This window comes from Lissotriton helveticus, chromosome 6 (assembly GCF_964261635.1).
Source record: "Lissotriton helveticus chromosome 6, aLisHel1.1, whole genome shotgun sequence".
Classification (NCBI taxonomy): Eukaryota; Metazoa; Chordata; class Amphibia; order Caudata; family Salamandridae; genus Lissotriton; species Lissotriton helveticus.
This window is the reverse complement of record NC_136067.1, coordinates 487,015,559-487,035,672: the sequence shown is the minus strand read 5'-3', so window position 1 is coordinate 487,035,672 and position 20,114 is coordinate 487,015,559. Positions and strand designations below refer to the sequence as shown.

At 46.3% G+C, this 20,114-nt stretch overlaps 1 long non-coding RNA gene across 1 annotated transcript in view; it reads left to right on the top strand.

The window, feature by feature from the left end:
• Positions 1-17,516, top strand: part of LOC144762694 (uncharacterized) — a 121,662-nt gene extending 104,146 nt beyond the window's left edge. Inside the window, exon 4 of the long non-coding RNA XR_013596128.1 lies at positions 16,742-17,516. This is a non-coding gene — a long non-coding RNA (uncharacterized LOC144762694). The remainder of the gene's footprint in view (positions 1-16,741) is intronic.
• Positions 17,517-20,114: the final 2,598 nt, after the last annotated feature.

Sequence of the window (20,114 nt, the reverse complement as noted above, 5' to 3'; positions counted from 1 at the left end):
AATGATTGGAGGCCCGTGCAAGCATCCCTGAACCAGAGGACACCATAGGCCAAGAACTCCCTGGAGACGCTCCTGAGAGTGAAGGAAGCACTGTCAGTCGATAGCCAAGGAGGCCTACTAAGAGGACCCTGGATAGTAATGCCTGAAAGCCTGGCCCGGCAAGCAGCAGGCTCCGAGCCAAGGTGTGGTTCCCGGAAATGGACACCATGGTAGAACACATGGTCAGAGAGTGCCGGTGGTGCCAGGCCGCAGGACAACCTGAACGCCCGCCCCCGGTCCTCACAGAAGACAACCCGCAGAAGCCATGGGAGTGCATCAGTGCGGACTTCGGACATCTCCCAGATGGAAGGTACGTTCTTGTCATCATAGACGATTTCACCAAGTACCCTGAGGTAGAGGTCGTAGCAACTCTTACTGCCAAGGAGGTAATCGCAAAATTTGAGAAGACCATAGCCACGCATGGCATCTTTGAGAGCGTCAAGACTGACAACGGGCCACCTTTTCAAGGACAAGAGTTCGCGGAATACCTCCAGAACTGGGGAATCCATCACAGGAAGGTGACCCCCCTCTGGCCTCAAGCCAACGGGGAGGTTGAGAGGTTCATGCGCACACTAAACAAAGTTATCAGAATTGCCCATGCGGAAGAGGCCCCCCTGGAAAGAGCAATCTACAGCTTCCTGAGGGAATACCGACTAACGCCGCATCGTACCACAGAAGCGGCGCCAGGTCCCTCCGCCATGGGATGAATGGTCAGAGACACCCTCCCGAACCACCCTGACTGGGTCCCCAACCAAATAGACCCACAAAAGACTCTGTCTAACAGGACCAAGTCAAATAACTACGCAAGCTTTCGGCGAAAGGCCAAAGAATCAAGGATTCAGGAAAGAGACCGTGTCTGTGTGAGAGACAGATATCCAGGGAGCAAATTTCGACTCCCATTCGAGCCAGGGCAGTGGACTGTCATGCGGCGCACAGGCACCATGGTGACAGCTCAACGAGGGGCGGAGACGGTCACCCGCAACATATCTTTTTTCAACAAAGCTCACCCAAGCACCACCGACTCCCAGGAGCAAGAACCTGAAGAGGAAACGTCCAGCCAACCCGATGGGCCGATCAGTCCAGAAAGCGGAGATCGCGATGCCCTAGGTGAGGACGTGGTGACAAGGCCCGCAACACCTGGGACACCCCGAATCAGCACCCCCGATCCCCAGATGACCTCCGGAGTGTCCGAGGGTCCCCGCAGGTGACTCCTCGGAGGGCCCCCGCCCGGGGAGAAGCGGCAGGATATGGGCTAAGGAGGAACCTGGCTCCTTCATCCCAGCTGGCGGACTTTGCTGTGGGCTGAGCACGAACTGTCCAATCTTCAGACTGGTAACCGGCCCTGTCTCTTTTTGTTACTATGGTTTTCAGTGACTATATATATACTTTATAGTTTGGTCTAAATAAAGGTTAGAAGGAATGTAATGTTCTTAACCGCTCGGTAGCAGTCTAGTTGAATGCACACCGAAGGGTGCGCATAAGCGAGCGCGTGACGTCACGCGCTCGCCTTTATAATAAAAGGGGCGTGGCCGGCACAGGCAGTCCGGACCACGCGGTTGAGTCTAACTGGTGTCCCGTGTATCATTGCTGCCGCGGCGCTTATGCGATCATGCGCCCGCGGCCAGCACCCACAACAAGGGTGAGATCTTCAGTTTTCCAACACACAGAGGAAGGGGAGGGCTAGCTGTTTATCATCAGGAAAGGACTTGGACTTGAACTTTAAACCTTGAGCTTTGTCCACGCTCCAGCCCCAGCCCCCGCCCCCTCTTTATTGAGCTCTATCGAGTTACCAAGCTTGAGTTTTGATAATGGTATCTGCACCGGTATCTGCAAGATGGGCAGAGGAGAGGAGACTTGGTTGAGAGTTTGAGAGTGGTGAGAAGTCCTCAATCTGTATTGAATTTGTAATTGATCCTGCACATACAGGTAAGACAGAGCCAGTGGAGGCTCCTTGGTCTGGTTCTGAAGTGTTGCCTTTGTAGGGGCGACTGCCGTTGGTTCCTATGTTTAACCTTCCCTTCCAGCCTGTGAAGAAGGCGAGAGTCTGAGTGAGTCTGAGTGAGGAGGGCGTAGTGCCCTTCGGTGGAGTATTGCCTAGGCCCCCTGCGGACACAGCCCAGCTAGGTTTGGGTGCAGTTTGCGGGTCGACCTGGTGCCCTCTGCTCAGCCTGCTCAGCCTCGGTTAGTGTACTTGCATACTTGACTAGCCTTCCTAAGGAAAAGAGGGGGAGAAAAGGAACCTCGCATGTGTTGGGAGTTAAACACGGCACGTATTTTCCTGGATCAACAACCATCTAGGACCTCGGAGATAACAACACGGGGGAGTAACGGCAAGGGATGCGTCTGCCGAGAAGAATAGAAAGATATCAGCGGTTGACCGCACTGGAGGTTAAAAACGAAAAGACCTGGATGTGTCACAACCTACTTTGAATGCTGCAAACCCAGAGGGCACAAGGGAAAATGCCACTAAAAGGGAAATCATGTGGGGTTAAAAAGGGACCGAAAGTTGCTATACTAAGAAAGTGCAAAAAGGACCAACACCAAAAGTCACTAGAGAACACCTATCCTTGATCACCTAGAAGAAACGTCGACAGCTAGTAGGCAAGATACACTGTTACTCCCCGCAGAAGAAGTGAGTGCGACTTCCCTGGGGCAATCTATAAAACAAATTGTGAGAAAATATTTTAAAAAGAAGTTTAATGTTTGTGATCATTCCTCTGTGTCGAGGGGAACTCAAGATAAAGACCGTAAAGAGAGCCTAAGGAACGCAACGAATGTAACAACTGACTCTCTACTACCAGATTTGGACCTGGAAGAACAAGGGGGGAAATAAAGGGAGGCTGTTTTTATTAGAACCTAGGCTATGGTCATCATCCCGCCTTTCCCATAGCTGAATTGATAGCCCCTTGGTAGATAAAGAAGTGTTGCAATAAGCAGCTATTAGGCAGGGGAGGAAGGGAACCGATACCCACCAGCAAGGTCCTATCCCCCCAGATACTACACAGTCGTCCTTGGCACTCAATATGACAGCTACATCGGCCTTGTCATTACTAGAGGTGATATTTTTAATGCAACAGACCCTCCAAGCAATACTAGGAGCTGTAGTTGAGAATAACGGACAAGGGAAAACTCATAAAGCCCAATTACAGCAGATCACAGAGGAGTTAAAACAAATTAACAACTGTATGCCTACTACAGTACGGCCAGTAATAGAGAAGAGAGATCAGGAGGTATATGTGTCATCATGTACTGATGGGGGCGAATCTACACAGACCGAAAAACCCCATACGGTATATATCTCAAAGTGCCTTATGTTAGAAACAAAGAGGAGATCCTATTGGAGACTTAAGAGGTATATATCTGAGCATAAGATTAGAAGGAACCCGCAGAAAATGTTGAAAGAAATAAGGGAATTACAACCAAGTCAGAGCAAGGGGCAGGGAGTGGTGATACCAGATCAAGAGAGGCGATTGATAGATGGAACCAGAAGTAAAAAGGGACCGGGGGAATTCAAATAAAAAAAGATAGAAGAACCGTGAAGAGGATGAACATGTTGTGCGGAAGTATGCAATCCCAAGGCATTGTAGTACAGAGGAAAGAAGGGAGAGTAGGGTGGGGGTGAGCCGTTTGGCATAAGAATAAGGGGTGAGCCCTCCTCAGATCATCCCGGGATGTGAGCCTGCCCAAAGCCGGAGATCGTAGCTATAGCTAGGAGGAGTAATAGGGAGTACAATAACAGAGATGGCCTATGGGTGTTTATGAAACCATGTGGGGGAAGGTTGGGGAGAAAGCTGCAAAAGAAAGTAAAACCCCTAAATCACTCGAGCCTACTACAAATACTGGTTAAATGTCCCACATTGGATTAAGTCACATCTGATGATATAAGGCAAATAGGTTTTGTAACCAATTTGGAAGGAAAGGAAGGAAAGGTCCTCTTTTATTCAGAATTTGTAAAGCAGATGGTGGTAAGGAGAGTGGGAGATTTGGAAAAGGAGGGAATAAGACTCGTGTATGATAGCAAATTGCCTATAGAAGGGAGTAACCCTGGGAACTCTGGGACCCTCACCTACCAAGCAGGACTACATCTGGAGCAAATACAATATAATATACAAGGTGCCCAGCATAGAAGAATTTGTACTGATAAAAATCAGGGAGGGTTAACAGTAACAATAGCAAATGCTGTAAAGGGTCCAGTGTTGAGCAATCAATTTGAACAGCTACTTGAATCTTCAATAAGTTGGGATGACAATTTGATGGAAGGGTTGAGTGAGTTGGAATAGGAATCGGGGTCCTCGCACAGCCTAAGGATATTGTCGTGGAATATAGCGGGATATAAGAGACAGCTATCCCAAGGCACCTTTAGAGAAATGCTGGGTAGTTATGAAATAATGTGTTTGCAGGAGTCCTGGTTGTGCGAGGTACCTGAACCAATATATGCTTTTTTTATGCTTACCAAAGAGGGAGTACGAATGAATTTAGGGTGCCCCTCGGGGGGCTGACTATGATGGTATCATCTAAAATACACTACTAGATACATCATTACTAGTCCTGTGCCCCTCTCACTTTTTTACTCTAGGCAGTTTACCTTCCCAATAAAGTTGTTTAGGACTAACTGACCTATTTTATTGTTCACCACACTCCACATCTACACACTAGCCTCTCACCCCCACTGCACCCACCGGCAGGAACAAAAGATCCCCGACAAAGAGCCCCGGTTCTGGGTGCCCGTCAGGTATTGCATTGCCGACCTGACGAGGGGCAGGCTCATATGATGAAGCATGACACCTAGCTTGCTGGGTGTGTGAGAGCCCTAGTTCCTAAAAGGGACCCCCCCCTTTTATCCTTTTCACACACGGAGTGGTCTCTACAGACCTCTAACCTCCTCGTTCTTTACCCAGCCTTCCACTACCCGCCCACTGAGGAACATTGTCCTTTCTTTGTCTACTAGTCATTGTGGGGTATGTACGTTGGACCTCGTTAAACACACCCCTTGGTCCCTCCTTTTGTTGAATAATCATCTAAAATAACCCATAAAGTAACTAAGTTAAAAGTGAAATGTAGGTGGCTATTAGCTAGTCAAATAGAGCTCTATAGTGGTACGTGGGCAAGAAGACAAATAATAGTGGTTAAATATCTACATCCAGCCAATAGCTATACCAGACTATGAAGAGCAATTGGGATTGCTGGAGGAAGATCTGGAGTTCATTTGTATAACAAAAGCATCACAACTGATGATGATTCTAGGAGACTTTAATCCCAAACTGGACCCTTCACCTAGCTATAATCTGTTCAAAGTCCTCTTAACCACGGCACAGGTACCCCCAGCAACTTTTGCTGGAGCAGGTAGTTCTGCACGAGACAAATACCTAGCAAAGTTTCTTGGATCCATAGGGCTATTTTGTGTCAACGGACTGGCGAATACCAACCGCCCCGTAAGAAAGACCTTTCGCATAGGGAACCAGAATTGCCTAATTGTTATGCTTTTATAAATGCTTGGTATTTTAAGGAAGTAGAACGATTTGATGTATTGCAGAGCAAAGGCAGCGACCACTGGCCTCTACAATTAATTATTAAGATAGAACTAGAGTCAGAAAGGGAAAGAGTGGACCCTTAACAATAGAGCACCTTAGACGCATAACCACACGTATAACCGAGGACAGTCTGAAGTTGGTTAATAATCTGATAATTGATTATACGTCTGGTAATTTGGAGCTTAGAGATAACATTCTAACATGGTACAATCAGGTAATTGAGCCGGTGGTAAATTGTCTAAGAACACAACTAAATTCAGGGCCCGCACCCAAGGAAAAAGAGAGAACAACTTGTTGGTTTAATAATGAGTGTAGGAATTTAAAGTTGAGGGTACGAAAATGGGAAAGACAGCTGAGAAAAAGACAGGACAAGGAAACAATGGAGAGCCTCCTAGTTGCAAAATTTGTGTATAAAAATAAGTTGAGAGAAAGGAAAATAGAATACATGTCGAAAAATTGCCAAACAATGTTAGAAGTGATAAACACAAATAATATAAGATTATTTTGGCGATTGGTAAAAGAGGGAAATGTACAAGGGGAAATGCGGTGTTTAGTGGGAGGAGATGATTGGGTTAACCATCTGAGTAATTTGTATAATGGTAAGAGGATGAAGAAGATCTTCGAAATAAGGTCTAAGGATGTAGAACAATTAAAGTTGTACTTATCCTCTCAAAATATAAAAGAAACCATCTGATCTTTAAAATGATCTAAAGCCACAGGGCCAGATAACCTACCAGCAATTTTATTAAAAAAAAATACTGACTGGTGGGCAAGCTTTGTGACCTTCCAAAATATTTTAACCTCTGGGATTGTCCCAGAAAGTTGGAAGGTGGCCATTGTCAGACCAATTTATAAAAAGGAGGACGCCACACTGCACCAGAATTATCGCCTTAGAAGCCTGTTGGATGTGGGGGAGAAAGTATTCTCTAAGATATTCTTAGGCTTATTGAAGTCCTGGGCAGAACAGTACAATTTGATACCAATAGAGCAAGGTGGATCCAAGGAGGGCCACTCAACCATAGACCATTGCCTTAGCCTATGGGCAATGGCAAAAAAGGCAATGGCAATGGAAGTGCGAGGCAATCTGTTCTGCTGTTTTGTTGATATCCCAGCCGCCTTCGACTCAGTAGATTGTAATCTACTGTGGATAATGCTGGCAAAGCTCGGAATCAACAAGACAGTACTTTCATTAATTCAGGAAATGCATTCACTGAACTCGGCCAGGGTAATTTTGGATACCCTCTGAATCTTATCTAAGAAAATTCAAATAAAAAACGGACTGCGGCAGAGGCAAGATGGCTGCCGACAGGCTGTGGTGAACAGTCGCTATTCAACCTCTCCCATCTGTACCCTCCAGATTTATTGATGGCTCTTACCTGAGATTCTGAATCCCCCACCGATGTTTGAACTTCTGGTTACAGAGAGCCTTCGCTTCTATGGGACCCTGAAGAAAGTCATTATTGAAAGATTTAATTTCAGGCTTCTTTTTGTAAAAGCTGAGAAGAGACTTGGATTCTCTCGCACTCTCGCCAACGCCCAGGGGGGGAGGATTTGTAGTATGCCTCCACGTCCTCAGCGATCAGAGAAGGAAAGATTCGGGCAAATATCTGGGTACAGCCTGAACAGCTCCAAAACCCAAATAGTATGCAATCAACATATGGTGTTTAGTGATCAAAGAGTTGTGGATTCTGCTGTATACTTGGGGGTTGCAATCACAGCTAACTTAGACGTGTTGGTACAGAATAATCTTGCGCCACTCATGCTAAAAGTCAAGTCCGATCTAGTACGTATGAACAATTTGCACCTGTCATTAGTAGGCTGCACTAATGTTATAAAAATGTTAATATTACCGACATTTCTGTATTTATTTAGAACAATACCATTATTTTTTGAGTTAAAATGGTTTAATGATTTGGAAAAAATTCTGAACAGATTTATTTGGGCCCATGGCAAGACTCGAAGGGCATACCGCTTTATGTCTCTTCCCAGAGAAAAGGGGGGGTGGGGGGTCCCCGATTTTAGATTATATTATTGGGCATCTGCACTCCAATATATGCGGGGACTGATAGGGGGGGGGGGTGTAGACGTTAGAACAATGAATGACTCATCTAGGATATACTCCATTGTGCTGGGACCAGAGGTAGAGAATTCCTTCCTCAAATGTATTGATTTTGCTTATTTTAAAAGAACCAGGTTCAAGACAGTCCAAGCTGCAATCAAGATTTGGATTGTAGTGATGAAAAAACTTGGGTTGGGCCGATACAACTGGTATACGAGAATATATAAAAATATCTCCCTCCCAAGGCAGATCTTTGGTGACAATACAATGGCGGGCTGGGTGGAGAAGGGGATAGTACAGCTTGGAGATGTGAGGAATATGGAGGGGATGTTCCAATTCACAGATCTAATGATCAAATTTGGGTTAGATAGGAGGGACCTTTTCAAATTTTTTCAGCTAAGAAGTTTTCTGGGGAATAAGCAGGGTGGAAGCATAGGGTTTGCTAAAGTAGAAATCCTTGAGAAAATAAGATTGGGGGGTGATTGCTCAATACGGTGCTTCTATGCAGAGTTGTTAGCAGGGAAACCAGATGACATAGATAAACATGGTGAAAAGTGGGCAGACAGGCTGGAAGGGGAGTCCCGTTGGTTTAAGGAGTCACTGGACTTAGGGCGTACTCTCCTGTGCTCAGCACCGTTGCAATCGCAGCAGTATAAAACACTTTACTCGCTCTACTTTACCCCTGCAAAAATAGCAAAATGGGGGGGCACCACAGGCACCACATGCCCAAGATGTAGTGCCCCCGACGCAGATCTAATACATTTATTCGCCGTATGCCCGCAGATACAGACAGTGATAAAGGATATAGAGCAGTTCCTGGATGCCACTCTTAATATTCAGATTACTTTAAAACCCCCAGAAATACTCCTTGGGATAGTTACAGACATCAATGTTACTCAGAGGGAGTTCATCTTTGTCGCAATGGCAGTTTTTAGGTTATGTTTAGCTAGGGCTTGGTTAGACAAAAACCCCCCAGGAATGCAAGTCTGGCTGTCTAACCTTTTATCAACCTATAATTTAGAAAAAAACATATATGCCCGGAAAGGTAGGGAAGGGAGGAGACTGGGATTAAGGATATGGGACCCCATTATAAGATGGAAAGAAGGACTGGATTTGTGAGATTTGTGAGATTTGAACAGGTCATGTTATGGCAAATGAAAGAATCAAATAACCTGAGTAGATGTTGATATGTTGTTTAATGAAATCTTAACTGTTTTCTTTTTGTGTATGATGTAATACGATAATTGAATACAATGTATGGTTGAAGAATATATAATGAATTGTGTGAATTGTGCATTGGTATAAATAAAAATATATGAAACAAAAAAAAAAAAAAACGGACTGCGGCAGGGCTGTGTTTTGGCCCCACTGTTATTCTCTTTGTTCCTCTCTGACTTACCAAACATACTGAATAAGGCTGGTAGATTAAGCCCTGAAATGGGAGGACCCATATATCCTGTCTACTATACGATGATGATTCAGTGTTAACAGACATGATAGAATTGGGTCTGAAAAAAAGGGACACTTTTTACGACTATTGTCTAAAAAAAAAACACATCACTGTTAATTTAGAAAAGACTAAAATAATGGTGGACAAATATAACTATTTGGGTATGTGGTTCGACAGTAAGTTAAATTGGAGGGAGCAAATACAGTCATTAAAATCAAAGGCTCTCTCTTCAGTATGGGGCCTTAAACAATGTAAGCAGAAGTATGGAGGCCCTTCCCTGCGGCCAATCCTATCAGCCCTTAATGAAATGGTCCGCCAACAATTCCAATACGGTGCAGAGGTTTTATTTTTAGGTGGCCAAATTGGATTGGAATTTAGAAGAGGGTAAATCGTGAAACAGCTCCTTGCTCTCCCTCCGTCAACTATGATACAGGCTGTGAGAGTGGAATGTCAACTTAAGCTAGACATAAGTTAGATAAGTTATGTGTTAAACTTTCCTTAGAACCAGACCAATTGAAATCAGGGCAGCAGATTCCCAAGCAGGTGCTACATGCTATGTGCTATTATTAACACTAAGGCCCGAGAAGAAGACTTATGTTACTTGGGGAGCAAACCGTCCACCCAGTTCTTGGTAAATGGGTGGACTAACGATCAAATGTTCCCCTATATAGAGGTTATGCCGAACCCGAAGCTTAAAAATATAGTATTAAAATTTAGAGTTGGCTTGAACCCTTGTAATGCTGATTGGAAGATAACATCTGCAATGATGAATTAACAGGGTCTGTGTACATGTGGATTACAAGTAAAATGCAGTGGCCCGCATATTTTGATGAATTGTTTGTGGTTCCTAGAAGAACGGAAATCATTTTTTAAACCTCTTTATTGTCTATAATACTGAAAGTAGGGATCAAGCACTTAGTCTATTGATAAATATGAGATTTTTTAAATGTGACATATGCAATAAGAAGATTTTTAATTACAATACAGGAGTCGCTGAATGAATTGGTAATATCATTTGAAATGGGTATGGGGTAGAAAAACGTCTTTATCCTTGACCTCAGAATACTTCTGAACCCTGGAAGTCCGTATGGATGTAGGAATGTATGAAGTGATGGGAGCAAGGAGGGTCCTTTTGCAGGATGTCCGAAAAGCGGAACAGCAGCTCCGTGAGGTGGAAAAGGATAGACGGAGAGCATGGACAAGCAGGCAGACCTTCTCGTGCTCGGGAAGCAGTGGCAACACAAGTTCAGCGGCTGCGTTGCTTTGGTTACAAGGCATACACCGCCCGGGCCCACGCTGAGAGGGATAAATCTGGGGCGCTGCTGGCTTGGTTGGCTAACCCAGCACGTAGAGGGGCGGCGATCCTTGAGCTTCGAGGGCAAGAAGATGAGGTTTATTATTCCCAACAAGATATTAACGCCCAGTTTCTAGAATACTACTCTGCTCTATATCATAGTAGGCTAGCTCCAGGAGAAGACGAGGTGATGGAGTTCATGGGGGCTGTGGAGCTTCCAAGTGTAGATGCAGAGGCGGCAGAGGCTCTGGGCAGAGATGTCAGAGTTGGAGAGGTACGAGGGGCCATTAAACATATGGCCATAATGAGACACCAAGGACAGATGGGTTGCCAATAGAGTTTTATTTGACGTATGTGGATATTTTAGCTTCACATCTAGTGGTTCTGTATAACAGGGCAAAACAAGAAGGTTATCTGAATGCTTCAACAAGAGAGGCGGTAATCATTCCACTTCAAAGCCCAGCAAACCGGCTTGGGATCGAACTGCTTATCACCCACTCGCTATGCTCAATTTGGATTATAAAATACTAAGTCGTATACTGGACGTCCGCCTGCTTTTGCATATGTCCGCGCTAATACACATCTATTAGGCGGGATTTCTCCCAGCCAGGAATACGGCGATTAATATACGCAGACTATTGCGAGTGTTGGAAGCGGACACATATTGGAAGGAGGAGGCGTGTATTTTGGCACTTGACATAGAGAAAGCTTTTGATAGCCTCAAGTGTCCATATCTTTTCAGGGTTATGAGGGCGTTTGGGCTGGGGAAACGCTTTGTGGAAGGGACAGCTCTCTTGTATAAGAATTCTACTGTTAGGGTCAGGACAGGAGGACTGATCTCGGATGCCTGTATGGTGGCCAATGGAATGAGACAAGGCTGCCAGATGTTGCCCTTGCTGTTTGGCCTGGCAATGGAGCCCTTGTCTGCACATGCCAGATCAGGTCACTATTATCAGGGGTTGGAGGTGATGGGTCAGCTTCAATATATAGCACTCTATGTAGATGACTTACTGATGTTTCTGGCCAATTCAGGGGAGGTCCTTTGAGGAGCCAAAGAGCTCTTCAGTGTCCTGGGGAGAGTAGCGGGGCTTCGGGTCAACTGGGTCAAGTCGTGCCTCTTCCCGACGCTCTCGGACCCGAGAAGGAAGGGGTGAAATGGGAAGATAGATGCTTGCCTTATTTGGGTACTCAAATATATCATGCCCACGGGGATCTTCTGGAGGGCAATGTAGGACGAGCATTGCGAAACATCAAGGGTAACTTCGAATTCTGGGGAACCTTGCCACTGTCTGTAGCGGGTAGGGTTGCACTATTAAAAATGGTGACACTGCCTCGACTCCTGTATTACTTTGGGTCACTTCTACTCTGGATTTCGCCTAGACTATTTACTCAGCTCAACACAATGGTCACAGGTTTCCTGTGGGGCTCTGGAAGACGGAGGGTGGCGCTCACTACCATGATGAGGCCTAGAGCGGAGGGGGGGATTTGCAGTACCAGACTTTGAGGCCTATTTCCTTGCAGAGCATTTGAAGTGGTTCACGAAATGGGTGGCGGGTGTCTCCGGAATGCAGGAAACCGTGGGAGGCAGTGATCTGAGTTTGTGACTCTTGTCTCGGGTGCTACTATGGCTCCCCATGAGAGATCGTTCAGCCCCCTCTGACCTGAGTACGGTGCGCAAGTGCAGGAATTGGTCCCTCGGACGGGCACAGATACGATGCCCTTATGCACCAGACATCCCACTGGCCGTGTGTGAGGCATTGCCCCATGGTGGGAATTGGCATAGAGAGAGGTAGGAATCTCCACAATAGGAGACTTATACAAAGGGAATACTTTGCTCCCCTTCAATGATCTCTTGGAGCGATATGACCTCCCAAGAGAAGATTTTCTTCTGCATGCCGCCCTGACAGCAGCCATCCGGAAGCACTGGCAGGAGGGGATCGCAGAACCTCAGACTTCCACAGTTTGTCAATACATAGTGACAGCCGCTGGAACTTTTAATGCAGTTACTTGCCTACATAGGCGCCTAATGTAGGAGATAGGCCGGCCTCTGGCTGCCTTACGCATCAAGTGGGAGGATAATCTGGGTAAGGCTATAGATGAGAAACCATGGGGGGAGCTTGTGGAAAGGGCCTGGAAGAGTTCCAGGAATGCACGATTCCAGCTGATTCATTTCTATGTTTTACACATGGCATACCTCACCCCGAGTAAGATTAATTAGTTTTTTAAGGTCTCGACCGCCTGCCCGCATTATAACACAGAGGATGTGGGGTTTTTACATATGTTTTGGGATTGTCTGAACTTGGGAGATTTCTGGAGGGAGGTCACCGCAGTGTTGGTGACTAAAACGGAGAGAGAAGTAGTGCTGACCCCAGGGTGTTGTCTACTAAACTGGTTCCCTCACACAGCCCAAGAACAAGGTCAGTAGCAAGTTCATAGATTTGGGATTGGTGTTGGCTCAAAGAGAGATTACTAGCCATTGGAAGGTGAGAAGTGGCCCTAACATGCCAAGATGGATGAGGGGATTTGTGAAGTGGGCAGAATGCGAAGGGATATTCAGACTGCAAGTGGCCCAAAGGACGGGGAATGAGAAGATGCTGGAAGCAGCAAGGGCAAGGATGGCATAACCAGCTGAAGATGGGATGAAAGCTCAATGGGGAGGGCTCTAATGCGGGTGACTGATCATCTGGCGCGTTTGGCGTCTGTTAGAACTGGGGGTCTCTAGTTGGCAATGGCTTGCACCTTTGTCCAAATAGGGACTCTTGCTTCTAGTCAGAGTAAGGGAGCTACACTCCTAAAATAACCCTTGCTCAACCCTGTGGTAGCTTGGCATGAGCAGGAAGGCTTATCTCAGAGGAAGTGTGTAAAGCATTTGTGAACACATACAGTAATACAGTAAAAACACTACAGATGGACACAACACAGGTTTTATAAAAATAGGTATTCTTTATATAGAGTTAACACAAGACACAAACAACAAAAATCCACAATACATTATTAAGAAAATGACTTTAAGATGGTAGAAATAACTTAGTTCAAAGGTGATGGTAAATGCGACACAATTCTCATAAAGTACCTATAGATGCGTCACGGAAGATTAACAAAAGGTTCGCAGGGAGAACCATGCGTCGGTTCCTTGCTCTAGGGAGGTGATGCGTCTGTCCCTCAGTGCTTGGGCAAAGTAGGCAATGCGTCTGTTCCTTACCGGAGAGGAGGTGATGCGACGATCTCGCGGTGCATCTCGGTTGCGATGCTACAAGATGGCACCTTAATGCGATGAGATGATCCGGTGCTATGCGAGAAGATGGTGCCCTTGATGCGATGAGGTGAAGTGAAGACGATGCGTGCACGCCCGACGGCCGTGTGGCGACTCTGTAACTTTGGAACCGCGACAGGCCCTGCGACACGCTTCACCGGTGATGCGGCGGCGACCCTTACAGCGACCCTTACGATGGTGACACGCTTCTCCGATGATGCAACGGCAACAGCTGCGGATGCGACACACTTCTTCTCGTTGAGTCGCCTTCCCAGCTCCCAACAACACGCAGGCTTCTGCAGACAGAATAGCCAGCAAGGAAATTCAGGGGGGAGCTGGTGGTGAAGTCTTGTATCCCTGAGACTTCAGCAGGAGGCAAGCACAGTTCAAACCCTTGGAGATTCTTCTTCAAGATGATGAAAGTTGCAAATAAGAGTCTTTCTCCTTTCCTTGGCAATAAAGAAACCTCTGCAGGCCAACAACAGAAAGCAACACACTGGCACAGGGGTAGTCAAAAACTCCTGCAGTTTCTCTGGTTGTTCTCCTTGGCAAAAGGTTCATCTTGATGTGATCTAAAGTTCTGGGGTCTAGGTCCCCCTTTTTATACACACAAATTCTTTGTCGCTGAAGGCAGAGAGTGTCTGTACCTAGTCCAAACCAGTTCTGGGTGCATTTTGCCAGTGCACAACTTCTTCTTTTGTCAGTGTGGGCCAGGGTCATCAGACGCACCACAGGAGATGGAGCCAGCATTGTGGAAGGCAGGCACAGCCCTATTCAGGCCCAGGTCCTACTCCTCCCACCACTACCAATGCAGATAGGTCTACTCCGCCTAGTGCTGACTCACCCTGCCTCCTGGAGCACACACAGCCCCTGTCACTCACTAACCAAACATGCAATACACAACCTAGCAGAGGCAGGTTGGATGGTTTGGGCAAGAAAATACCTACTTTCTAAAAGTGGTATTTTCAAACACAGAATGTTAAAACTAACTTTACTAAAATATGTATTTTATCATTCTGAGTTCAGGCATACTAAATTCCCTTTTCTACCATGTTCCCTAGGTCAGTTCGGATTATAAGATGTTATAATCAAACTGCTTTTTTCTGGCCTATGGGGACAGGTAGCCTTGCAATAGTGAAAAGCAAAATTGGCTGTAATTCACTATCAGGACATGCTACACACATCAGGGCATGTCCTACCTTTCACATACAATGCACCCGGGCCTAGCTTAGGGATGGCTGACATGTAGAAAAGGGAAGGTTTATGGACTGGCAAGTTGGTGAACTTACCAAGTCACATGGCAGTACTATTCTGTGGTACTGAAAATTCTGGACTCGTGTAATAAACTTTGTCGTAGCATGACAATTTTTATATCCAAAGACCGAGAATGGCTAGTACACTATGTACAAGCATTTTCGTCATATTCCAGTAACGATTTCACCTCGAAATCGTCATTTTCGTACTGAACCCTTGGCTTCCATTTTGTGAACGGCAGCCATTTTGTGGATTGCCCTTACAGTAGGCCCTCACTGTGGCAGAACAAGTATTTAAGGACATAACCTTAGCATGGGTTTGTGCTGACTCCTGCATGACCTGGCGAAAGCTGCCTCCCTTGCCCGAGGCTGACCTCGTTGAGCCAGTTCCTTGTTAGGCAGCTGGTCAGATAGAGATCAAAGAACAGGACATTGCAATGTTTATTGTACACACACACACCCCTTTATCTTGCTCCTATCTGTTTCTGTTCCTTCTTTATGGTCTATTTATGATGTGGGCTGCGGGCCTTTTCATTATGGGTCTTGTCCAGCTTGTCTAAAGAAGAATGTTTATTATGGGTTTGTTTGATGATTAATTTTGGGCTGGACAAACTGAAAAGTGGGTTTGTCATCATACAGTGCTTTGTGTGCACGTCCTGGGAGTGACCAACAATAATGTACTTCAAAGAGAAAATGTGTGCCTAGGGCATAATAAATGGTATAAAAGGTCTGTGCTGAGACCATTCAGCAGACTGCCTCATTCAATTGCTAAGGCAGTTGGGTGACGTAGCCTCACTTAATTGTGTTTAATAAAGATGTCTTTTTCATATTTTCAGAGTCTTGTGCCAAGTTCTTGTTATATTAGTAAGTATTCCCTGAGCGAAAATTACCAAGTTCTTCAATACTGCACACAGGCTCTGCAATGGCAGGCCTGAGACACACTTTGCAAGCTGCTTCTGTGGGTGGCACAATCAGAGTTGCAAGCCCACTAGCAGCATTTGATCTAAAGGCCCTGGGCACACATGGTGCACTGTACTAGGGTCTGACAAGTAAATCACATAAGCCAATCATGGAGTCACTAATCCATTACAATATTTTACAATAGGGAGCACTTGCACTGTGGCACTGAATAGCAGTGGCACAGTGCCCAAAGCATCTAACCAGCAAAAACAGAGGAGACAACAGCGAAAAATAGAAGGGAGACTCACACCAATGGTACCAGGTCTAACAGCATCCCTGACTGCTGGTCCAACAATGGGCCTGAGTAATATCTCTTGCACCCCACACTGCACTACCAACGATACATGCTGGATGGAATGGCACATAACTCGCAATATGGGGTCGCCCTAAGACCACCCGTAATTTACCTGATCATAAGCGGCATGCCTGGGGGGTGGGGAGGGTGGGAGTTTGGGGTGGGGTGGGGTGGGGTTATACGGGGCGCACTGTGCTGGAAGGAGAGCCTCGCGGGGATTCATGAATAGTATATTACGTTGACATTCAACAAGGGGAAGAGTTCTAGAAGACAGCCCGGGACTAAGATGAATACTGTTTTCGTATTTCACAAACGAGAATGCTGGACAATTGCAGTTGGGAATAGTGGGGTTATTGTGTTTAACTGCTTCCTTGTGCATAGAGGGGCTCACATATAATCCTAATAATTTATGGGATTTGTTTGAATATATCGTTTGAAAAATCAATAAAATCTGTTTACAAAACAATGGATGTAGGAATGTATATTTAATGTATATGGGACCCTTTTTCTATTTGGTGATTGTGACGGTGGGGTACCGGGTGAGCCCCGTACTGACTCGGAGTGGTGGTCAACTACTGCTCTCTCACCCTGCCCATTGTCCCTACAGCTGCCCGAGAACGAGTGGCAAGAGATTAAGGATGATTGCTGGACACCCGCAGAAAAGGGACGTGGTACCTTTAATTGGAACGACGAGGACGGCGCAGCTCCGCCCCCTTTCCAAGGCGCGACGTCAAAAGGCGGAAGTACCTCATCCTGGACGGACGGCGTTTCCCTGGAGGTAGACGGTGTGGAGAGGACCCGAAGGAGCGCAGAGGTGAAGCAGGAAGAGGTCGGAGAGCAGACGAGCCCAGCGGAGTTCTACAAGCCAGGAGGCCAACGTTTCCACCCTTCGCCCCGCCACGGTCCCGAGGGAGGAACGTGGCTTAACAAGGTACGGGGCAGAGTTGCGGAGTGGGTGGGTCGGAATAGCCATACCGAGTAAAAGCATCCGCTGCCGAGTGTTTAAGGCGTCCCAGGTGCCCCTCCCTTCACGAGCACTGAGAGCACTGCGTGACGTTTTGCATATAGCACCGACACTTGGTTTCCCTCACCTCCCCTACCCTCCGCTGTATATACCGGACGTCTCAGTAACCAGATATATGTCCTTTGTTTGTTTTCTGGGTCAACGACCGTGCTGACGAGGGAGACGCCGGCGACGGGGAATCCACAGAGCCCGGACCCTTACACCGAGTCAGCCTAAAGCACGGACACCCCAGCCTGAATTACCTGGACTTGGAATTTGTTTTTCCCCCCATTCAAGAGACTTATATTTCCCTTCCCTGAACACTGTGATTGGTATGCAGAGAAAAACATACATACCAATAAAACCCTCGTTAAAAGCACTGCTGAGAGAGCCTACATTTGTGTTTACCCCTAGAACGGAGGTAGTAGAACTGCAGGTACCCACAGTGCAACCCCCCCTGGGACAGTGATGAATCAGAATTATTTTATAGAGTTGCACAGCTCCCACTGTATCTTTTATTAGGATTGTATTGAGTTTTATACAGTTTCAATGGTTGCACTGTTTGTATCATTGGCTTTTTAATTGTATGTTGTATTGTGGCATTTTTATGGCAATAATCGCCAAATAAAAATATATATTAACAAACGAACGAATGTGCAATGTGCAAGGCTGACCGTACTCCATGATTTTGTCACTTCATTGAGCTTGCCTTATGCACTTTCCCACTCAGCAAGAGCCCACTTTCATCTCAGGGGCAGATACATAATTGTACTTACTGGACAATTACCTCATCCCTGTTTGATATCTGTAGCTTATAGTCTTCCATGCCGGTTATCAGACCATTCCCCTAGCAAGCCCATGCTAGAGAGACTTGCAAGGGAGTGCAGAGACTGAATCCCTTGTGGTTAATGGAGGTGCCTTTTTAGACCTACTCCAGAAATTGATTCATATGTTCAGTGCTCTATGGTGTCAACTGAGTCGTTGGTGGCATTGTGGAAAGTTTTTAAGTTTGTGCTCAGTGATTACCCTATGGGGTATTTCTCCATACTAAAAATGACCTCCTGTGAGATTACTGATCTCCTGCAAATATTCCTCCTGCAAACAGAACTTGACTTCATGTTCCTTGCCTCAGATGAACCAGTGGTTTATAAGCTTTAGAACACATTAATTTGACCCATAAACTTTTCTACCTGTTGAGCCTTGGAAGTGGTGTGAGGCATTTTATACTAGAATGTATGAATGTGGAGATAAGCCAGGCTAGATGCTCCTTTGGTGGGGTTGTCATGAAGGCCAGGATCAGCATGTCAGAGGGTTAGTAAGCAGGATACAATGGCCAGTACTTTTGTATCTAGTTCTGAACTTTATTAAAACAAAATGAGTCTGAACTAATAGATTCACTGCATTCCTTTCTAGACATCATCAACTGTCTCCTCAAGAATACACTCATTTATAAAACAAGATGTTGGTAAGGACTTGGATCAGACAATGACTCAACTTGAGGCAGGTTAAAGCCCCCAGACCGGATGGTTTGCCCGACTGAGCTATTTAAAAATGTACCTCTCTGTTAGTCTTACAATGGTTTCCAGCTCCTAGCTAGATTGAGGTATTGTACCAGATGTTTGAGAAGTCACTATCACAGTGCTTTTAAAGTCCGAGAAGCCACCTGACCTGTGTTCCTCATATAGACCCATTTTTTTATTAAATATTGAAACAGAAGTTCTGTTGAAGACTGGTTGTTTGGATAAGGCATATCCCTTTTCCTTACCCCATGTGTCTCAAAGCTCTTTGCTAACGAATTCCACATGCCACACCAATGTGCACCAAAGACAATCAATCAATCAAGTTTCTTGTAAAGTGTGACTACTCACCCGTTAGGGTCTCAAGGCGCTGGGGGAAGAGAGGGATCTGCGGTTCAGTCGAAGAGCCAGGTCTTGAGGTCTTTCCTGAATTGAGGCAGTGACTGTGATTGCCTGAGATGTAGAGGCAGGTCTTCGCAGCGAGGTAGGAGAAGGATCTTCTTTCAGCCGTGGTCTTGCGGACCCGTGGGATTGTAGTCAGGGCCAGTTGAGCAGAGCAGAAATGTCTGGTTGGTGTGTAGAAGGAGGTGTGATGGTTGATGTATGCAGGTCTGGCATTGTGGAGGGCTTTGTAGGAGTGCGTGAGGAGCTTGAAGGTAGTTCTTTGGTTGATCGAATGCCAGTGGTGGTGTCTCAGGTGACCGGTGATGTGGCTGCAGCAAGGGATGTTCAGGATGAGTCTGCAGAGGGTTTCTGGATGTCATGCATTTTCTTAAGAAGGTTTTGGGTAGTGCCGGTGTACAGTGTGTTGCCGTAGTCAAGTCTTCTGCTGACAAGCGCATGGGTGACCATTATCCGGGACTCAGTGGGGATCCACTTGAAAATCTTCAGAAGCAGGTGGAGCATGTGGAAGCAGGAGACGAAACGGTATTGATTTGGCGGGTCATTGAGAGTGAGGAGTCCAGGATGATGTGGAGGTTTCATACGTGGTCCGTGGGTGTGTGGGGTTCAGAGTACTGCAGGCCACCAGGAGTCATCCCAGGTAGAGGGGGTGGAGCCCAGGATGAGGACTTTAGTCTTGTCTGAGTTGAGCTTGAGGCAGCTGTCCTTTATCCAGGTGGTGACTGCCTTCATCTCATTTTGGAAGTGCCTTTGGCGACTGTGGGCTCATCTGTGATGGATAGAATCAGCTGGGTGTCGTCACTAGAGGAGACAATGTTGAGTCTGTGGCTTCTGATGATAGCTGCCAGCTGGGCCATGTAGATGTTGAAGAGGGTGAGGCTCAGGGAGTATCCCTGAGGCACTCCACAGCTGATATCTGTAGGTTCTGAGTAGAATGGTGGCAGTCTGACTCTCTGTGTTTGTCCGGTGAGGAAGAAGCGGATCCATTCTAGGGCTTTGTCGTGGATGCCGGCGGTGTGGAGTCTTGAGCAAAGGGTACAGTGGGAGATGGTATCAAA